Source organism: Arvicanthis niloticus, unplaced genomic scaffold (genome assembly GCF_011762505.2).
Source record: "Arvicanthis niloticus isolate mArvNil1 unplaced genomic scaffold, mArvNil1.pat.X pat_scaffold_216_arrow_ctg1, whole genome shotgun sequence".
Taxonomy (NCBI): Eukaryota; Metazoa; Chordata; class Mammalia; order Rodentia; family Muridae; genus Arvicanthis; species Arvicanthis niloticus.
In genome coordinates this window covers 106,833-113,560 of record NW_023045887.1, presented here as the reverse complement: position 1 = coordinate 113,560, position 6,728 = coordinate 106,833, and the positions used below count along the sequence as shown (strand labels likewise).

Genomic DNA, 6,728 nt, shown 5'->3' with positions numbered 1-6,728 from the left:
GAGGGAAGTAGGAATAATTTAATGTCTCCAACATAATCATAACTTTTAGCCCACAGACTGTTGTAATGTCTTTGGGTCTTAGATTTACCACTCTTCTCACAAGAAACAATGAAGATAAAAGATGAATTCCAGTAAACACATTTCTAGGACCTGGTAGTGAAGACCCAGAACAAAAGGGATGCTTAGCACCTGGGCTTCTGCAGCTCAGTCTGCATTGTCTTAATTCAAATGTAAATGTGCTTAACCTCCCTCCAGCCTGCTCTCTGAGGCTTGGCTAGGCCTGAACTGTGCGATTTTGACTTTAACTTTACTTTAACCTTAAATTTAAACTGTAAACTTTAAAAGACACGTGTTGTATCTTTTCTCTATAAACATAGGCAGATCAAAAATTTTCAAACTCTCGGTTGAACTACCAACTGTAGCCAATGGAATATTGGCAGTTTAACTATGTTTTTAAGCGTCTTTTGTAATATTAGAGTATACCCATATTTTTGAGAAACAAAACCAATCTTTAACGATGTAAGCAATCTATTTCTCTAAAATCAACACCAAGTAGATTACTTTTATGTTATAAAGTTTTGCTGCCACAAAACAAAGTGTAAAATTTAATGGAAAACTTGTAGCATTGTATAACTCAGGCTGCTGGCAGGTGTGCTGTGAAACAGGGCAACCAAGTAACACTCAATAGCTGTAAACAATAGCAGCACTGCAGAATTTGAATGTACTGGCATGGGAACAGGCCAAGATCTAACTATGGCCCATAGTAGTATACTTATCCCCAAATCGAACATCAGTATCAGGAGAATCAGAGCCGTCATCTTGCAATCTAGCTTCATTCTTCACAATCTGCACCAGCCGTGTAGGGACCCAATTTGAATTGTCTTCACCTGTGGAATAAACACAAACAGCTCCCCTCCCTGGCCATGGCGGGGGCCTATCGAGTCCCTGACCTTGGAGAAGGGCCGAAGCAAGTCCTGCCTTAGTGAGGAGGCCTCCCAGGCCGCAACAGGCTCTCAGCCAGTCTTGTAGCCCCTTGTTCCTACAAGGGACAATGGCTGCACAGCATTCAGCTGTGGCATTTTCAAAGATCATCTGTTCTATCACTGGCATTGCTTGCTCTGGTTCCCCAAAGATTCTGCCATAAAGTGGGGTCCTTTTGTCCTCCACTCTCTCTCCACCAGCCAGTGGAGGGTCCTTAACCTTAACAGGCTCTGCAGTAGCCCTTGTTTCTTTTGAGTACTCTCTCTTTTTACCAGACTCCTGGATCTGCTTCTTTTGTCCAGGCCTTCTTGCCTGCTTCCCCTTTCCAGGCTCCTTGGCCTGATCTTTTTCTCCAGGATCCTTGGCCTGATCCCCAGGCTCCTTGGCCTGATGCCGGCTAACACGCTCTGGTTCTGGTATGCTAGGGTGGCCCTCTTCTGAAACCTCTTGACTTGCACTAATAGCTGAAAGCAAAAGCAATGCAAACAAAAGGCTAGCTAGTGGAGCGGCGGCGGTGAGTGAAAGTCCGCTCGCAATGAAGGCTTCCACCCCAGGCATATCTCTCAGAGATGTACCTCGTTCCTGTAGTCTTTTAACCCACCCCAAAACTTGGGGGGTCTCTGCTGCGCCTTGAAGATCCGGGTTCGGCACCAGATGTTCCGTGCCCCTCCGTGTCCCCTTCACCTGCGGAAGAGACACGTGAGGCGGTGTTCAGGTGGTTACTACAGCGAGGCTTTATTCTTGTATATGCAGAAGCGGAAAGACCCAAAGCCTGGAAAAGGCACTGCTTATATACACCCTAGAGTGACGTGTTCACTTCTGATTGGCTGTTCACTCATTACCCATAATACGCCCCAGGATGGGCAGTGACTTTGGCGCGCTTTTTGCCTTTTGCACCTGCGCAGTCAGTTGTTTACTAGTGGGAGGACAGGATGCCTGCGCCATCTTATAATGGCGAATGTTGTCATGCTCACGCGGCTCCCAATATCCCCTTACTTTTGTAGGGTAGGTAAACAATTAGGTTCCACAGTCCCTTCAGATAGCAACCATGGAGCAGTGGTTTAAATCACAGCCTGTGAAGACATTGCAGAGTCAAAGCACAATCACATTGCTGTAACAAATGCTTAAATATGGGGAAGGATCAACCACAGATAAGAGAGTTCAGGCACCTGTTAGCAGGTGCTCAGGCAAGCTTTTAACTGGGAGGACTCACTGGAAGTAAATGTGACTCAAACTCTCCAACCCATTTGTTTCCATGGATGCCCATTGGACTCACTGGGAGCATTTAATGATACCAGCAGGGTTTGAGGGTCACCCTCTGACATTATCATGTGACTGGCCTAAGACTAGATTTAAGTATTTATGCTTTTAGACTTTCCATAAAGATACAAAGGATAACTTCTGTATCATTTCAAGTAGTTTTCCTTAGAAGGGGTCACATACTGTACAATACAGTACAGTACAGGCCAGTCTGGAACTTACTGTGTAGTCCAGGCTGGTCTTAAATGCACAGAAATCCTGCTATCTCAGCCTTCACAGTGATGGGCTTACTAGATTGCACCACCATGCCTAGGTCATGATCCTACTCATGAACAATCCCTAAATCAGCCAAATCCATAGAGACAGAGAGTAGAATGTTGGACACCAGAGACTTGGGGATGATGGACATAGACATCATTGTTCGGGAAGTGTGGCATTACCCTTAGGAATACACAAGACATATGGCACCCAGACCAAGTGCCCAATATAGTTACCTAGATGAATCTAGCAGAAAAACAATCTTCCCACCCACATAAAAGCCTTTCTTCCCCAAGACCCTTGTAGGTTTTGGCTGTCAGGAGTGCTCTTTAAGACTAAAGAGCAAGAGAAGATACCAAAAAGAAAGAATGTTCCCTCAGACATGGGGACCATGTCAATTGACCAGGCCGTGGTCAAAAGTGGGTTACTTCTGACCAGATCTGACTGAGATCTTCATGTGGCAGAAGGTAAGGGGCACCTGAAAGCCTACACCAGATTCTATTGGCAGATCTTGAGAGAGCTACATGAGACCCCACTAATTTTGACCAAGGCACGTGAGGTTAAGCAGGGATCAGATGAGTTGCTCACAGCTTTTCTAGAATAGCTTACAGAGACATTCTGTCAGTATAGACAAGGCTATTAGATACCAGAAAAAAGCTTCAGAGGTTAGATGGACTACAAGATAAGTCATTAAAAGGTTTAGTGTGAGTTGCTGAGGAAGTCTACCATATCAGGGAGAAAGAAAAAGAACAGAGAAAGAAAAAGAAAGAAGATAAAAGGAGAGATGAGGAAAAAGAAAGGTGACAGGAAAGGAATTACAGAAAATCTTGGCTATAGTAGTTAAGAGAAGGTAGAAAAAAGAGACTCCAATCAAAGGGAGATAGAAACTCCTTGAAAAAGACCAGTGTGCACATTGCAAGTAAAGGAGCCAGTTGCTGAGCCTGAGAGTGCCCTAACAAATAGAATCCAGGGTCAGGAAATCTCAGGCCTTGAGGAAAACACCCCCAAATGGTGAAGGTATTAGCTCTGTGTGAAGACAGTGATTGGGGTATGTTGAGAACTGCACTAGCCCATGTTTGGGCGGCAAAAATGTCAGGAACCACACTAGCCCACGTTTGGGCGGCAAAAATGTTGAGGCCAAGCTGCCCCACTTTGGGCGGCCAAAAATGTTGAGGCCCTCTCCACTCCATGCTTGGCAGCCACTGTTTCCCAGCCCAAGCTGTCGCTCCAGTCTGTGGGTCAGGGTTCAGCAAGAGAGAGAGAGTGAGGGACGGTCTCGAAGAATGGAGACCAGAGTGCGATTCAATCCTGTTTATTCTTCAGTCTCTCTTCTAGTCCAAGTCCCAAGTCTTGAGTTCCTAGTTCCTAGTTCTTAGTTGTACTCATTCTAGTTCCTAGTTGTATTCCTCTATTTCTTCTGTCTGTCTCTGCCTTTTATATGTCTCACTTCTAATCCCTGCCTTTAGGTCACGCCTTTAAGTCATGCCCTTAGGTCTTGTCTCTAAATCTGATCTCTAAGTCACACCTTTAGTCACACACCTTTAGTCTTACACACCCAGGGTATCTAAACCAAGATGTTATCAGAATGTGCTCAGCTGTTGTAGGCTGATGTAAAACAAGTGTCGTGTCAGGGTATATGGCTCAAGATGGCTGCAAAGCTGATAGCCACTTTCTGCTAAAAGTCAGCTCCCAACAGGGGTAGACGGGGCATGGACCCACCCAACTCTTGGTGGACACAGAGCCTCAACATTTGGTTCTCCTCCAAGACGATGGCCCCATTTCCAAGAAAAGATCTTGGTTCCAAAGAGCCACTGATACCAAAATATATTCATGGACTACCTGAAAATTGGTGAACCAAGAAATGGACTGGGTATCCCATTCAATTATGGTCATCCCAGACTGTCCTTACCCTCTGTTGGGTCGAGACTTACTCCTCAGGATGGAGGCCCAGATATACTCCTACTCGATGGGCTGCAACTAACTGGCCCAAAAGGAGAACCCACGGGTAGAGGAAACACTTCTCCTACTGACTCATGCCGGGAGCCAAGACAACCTGCTTTACAAGAAGGGAGCAGTTTTCTCCAGGCTAGTCAGAGACAAACCAGTGCTGCTGTGGTGGACTGCACAAATGTCACCTGGGCTGAACTTCTACTCTCCACCCATGAGCTCATTGGCACAGAAAGCAGCCTTAGAACTTGGGGCCACCAAGAAAATCAACATCTACATGGACAACAGGTATGCCTTTGCCACAGCCCATGTCCACAGGGCTATGATACCAAGGAGAGAGGACTGCTCACATTAGAAGAAATCTTAGATCTCCTTGGATGCTCTGATGAAGCCAGCAACTGGTGGAGTATTCATTGCCCAGGACACCAGAAGGGAGGGAGACTCAGTGACCCTAGGCAATAACCAGACAGATCAAGTGACTTAAAAATGGCTATACAAGAGCCTGTCCCAGTTATGGCCTACAAGAGACATTCACTGGAAATTGAGACTAGATTAAGGGATGGCCTCAATTAAAACACACAGAAAAAGAAAGGACCCAGATTGCTAGCCATTCTGCCAACTATTACCTAGATAAAAACGGGGCAATGGTGCACACCAGAAGAGAAAAACTATACTCCCTAGAAAACAAACAAACAAACAAAAAGACTGACTAGGCTAAAGGCACAGATAGACTCTTGAAAAATAAGCACATCCAAGCAGTCCAGAGATCTAAGGTGTATAATGAACCTCAGGTTTGGGGCCAGAGAGATAGTAAGATTTTAGAAGAAATCTTCCCAAAGTTTTGAGTGCCAGAGATAATTAGATCAGAAAACAATCTTGCTTTTGTTTCTAAGGAAAGTCAGAAATTGTCAGAATATTGGGGACTATTGGAAGCTCCATTGTTTGTACTGTCCGAGAGCTCAGAGCAGGTAAAAAGAATGCACAGAAACCCTAAAAAGAGGATCTTAACTAAATTGCCCTCAGAAACTGGTGTTGGCTGGGGGTTGTCCCTTGTCCCATCTCTGTTCCAAACCCAGAATGCCCCTCTTGTGTGGGACCCAAACTACCTTTATACTCCAGCTCTTGACTCACCCCCTTTCCTCAGAAATGACTTTTCAGGCTACCCCTCAAGTGAAAGATCACCTGCTGTTCTACAAGGCCAAAGAGCAAACAGACCTTGACTCCTTAGATATCCCCACCCTAGAGACACAAGGGTAGAGATTACCCAAATGTCAGAGATAAGAGACTTTTGAATCTAAACCATGTCCCAGAAGCAACCTTAAAGGGTGGGCCTTAGAATAAATGACAGCTTGTTATTCCAGGATTGAAATCACCCTCAAGAAAAACAGGGAAATGTAGGACTTTTGGGTCTCAGTTTGAATTTAAGATTAAAAGGATCCCACTGCCCCAGGTCACATCCTGGGAGGGGCATGTTCCTTAGTCAGAGGACACTTGCTGAGTTAACATTCAGAAGAGGAAGGGAGATGCTGATTAACATTCCTCAGATCACAGGGAAGGGAACCCACCTGTGGGTGGGGACACATTCCAGATGGGAGGTGGTCAGAAAGCCAGACCCTAAATGTAATAAACCTGGGCAAACGGAAGAAAGTAATGTGTGAATCTGGAACCTGAGTCAGCCTTCGTGGTTGCCCTCCTGTGTTCTGTATAAGAACCACTCCCAGCCTTTCTTTGGGGCTCTCTTGCTGGCTTTTGAGAGAGTCCTGGTGCACCAGAATCATTAAACTTCATGTTGCAGCGAATCCGCTGTCCGTGTGTGATTCTGGGAGAGCACATCCCCTGGTTTGGATATTAAAATCCAACATTCCAACAGCAGCAACCAGGTATGCTCCTCCCCACAGTTATCTGGCAATAGCCAGGTAGGCCTGACCCACTATAATTGGGGTTGCATACCCCCTCCTCTCTCTCTTGATCTCTTGTTCCGTTCTTGTCCTCTTGGGCTCTTCCCTTCCCCTGTAGAGTGAAAAATTATAAAGGCCATTTTATGAAATATGTGTAGATTTTTTGCCTTAGACCTGAGCAGGAAAAGTGCAGATTCCAGAACGAGGAACTGAAAATAAGATTTCAGGCCTTCACTACCCCAGGGCACATTTGGGGTGAAGGACATTGCCCCTGAATCAGAGGACACTTGCTGGATTACATTCCTCAAGCCTCAGGCAGCAGGCCCACCTGTGTGTGTGTGAGGGGGGCCCGAAGCAGGAAGACACATTCCTGACCATAAAAAA

At 45.7% G+C, this 6,728-nt stretch overlaps 1 protein-coding gene across 1 annotated transcript in view; it reads right to left on the bottom strand.

Annotated features, from left to right (window-relative positions):
- Positions 1 to 562: 562 nt before the first annotated feature.
- LOC117701717 (transmembrane epididymal protein 1A-like) overlaps positions 563 to 6,728 on the bottom strand; it is a 43,748-nt gene continuing 37,582 nt past the window's right edge. The window contains exon 2 of the mRNA XM_034493234.2: positions 563 to 1,665. The gene's annotated coding sequence lies outside the window, so the exon portion shown is untranslated. The remainder of the gene's footprint in view (positions 1,666 to 6,728) is intronic.